This window comes from Ornithorhynchus anatinus, chromosome 21 (assembly GCF_004115215.2).
Source record: "Ornithorhynchus anatinus isolate Pmale09 chromosome 21, mOrnAna1.pri.v4, whole genome shotgun sequence".
Taxonomy (NCBI): domain Eukaryota; kingdom Metazoa; phylum Chordata; class Mammalia; order Monotremata; family Ornithorhynchidae; genus Ornithorhynchus; species Ornithorhynchus anatinus.
Window position 1 is genome coordinate 992,755 of NC_041748.1, and position 978 is coordinate 993,732.

At 49.9% G+C, this 978-nt stretch overlaps 1 non-coding gene across 1 annotated transcript; it reads left to right on the top strand.

Annotated features, from left to right (window-relative positions):
- Window positions 1-503: 503 nt before the first annotated feature.
- Window positions 504-577, top strand: TRNAT-UGU. Its single transcript has one exon. It is a non-coding gene; the product is annotated as a tRNA-Thr (tRNA).
- Window positions 578-978: the final 401 nt, after the last annotated feature.

Here is a 978-nt window from a genome sequence, read left to right on the forward strand (position 1 = left end):
CCCCGTGTGGGACAACCTGATCATTTAACATCTCAGCGCTTAGAACAGTGCTTCGCACATAGTAGGCGCTTAACAAATACCATCGTCATCATCCTTACCTTCGTAGCCTTATTGAAGGCCCATCTCCCCGATTAGACCGTAAGCCCATCAGAGGGCAGGGACCGTCTCTATCTGTTGCCGATTTGTCCGTTCCGAGCGCTTAGTACAGTGCTCTGCACATAGTAAGCGCTCAATAAATACTACCGAATGAATGAATCTCCTCCAAGAGGCCTTCCCCGACTTAGCCCACGCTTCTTCTTCTCCCACTCTCTTCTGGGTTGCCCTTACGCGTGAATTTTCTCCCTTTATTCACCCTTCCGTCAGCCCCAGCACTTACATGCATATCCGTAATTCATTTGTTGATATTAATTAATATTATCTATTCATTGATTAATATTATCTCCTCTAGACTGTAAGCTCACCGTGGGCAGGGAATGTGTCTGTTATACTGGACTCTCCCAAGTGGCCCTATAGCTCAGGGGTTAGAGCACTGGTCTTGTAAACCAGGGGTCGTGAGTTCAGATCTCACCAGGGGCCTCCTTTGCTACTTTCGGGAAGCAGCACGGCTCAGTGGAAAGAGGCCGGGCTTCGGAGTCAGAGGTCATGGGTTCGACTCCCGGCTCTGCCGCTTGTCAGCTGGGTGACTGTGGCCGAGTCGCTTCACTGTGCCTCAGTTCCCTCATCTGGAAAATGGGGATTAACTGTGAGCCTCACGTGGGACAACCTGATGACCCTGTAGCTACCCCAGGGCTTAGAACGGTGCTCGGCACGTAGTAGGCGCTTAACAAATACCAACATTATTATTATTACTTAGTACCGGGCTCTGCACCCAGTAAACGCTCAATAGATAACGATTGACTATGTGGAACAGGGACTGTGTCCCACCTGATGAACTTTTATCTGCCCCAGCGCTTAGAACAGCGCTTAGACGCATAGTAG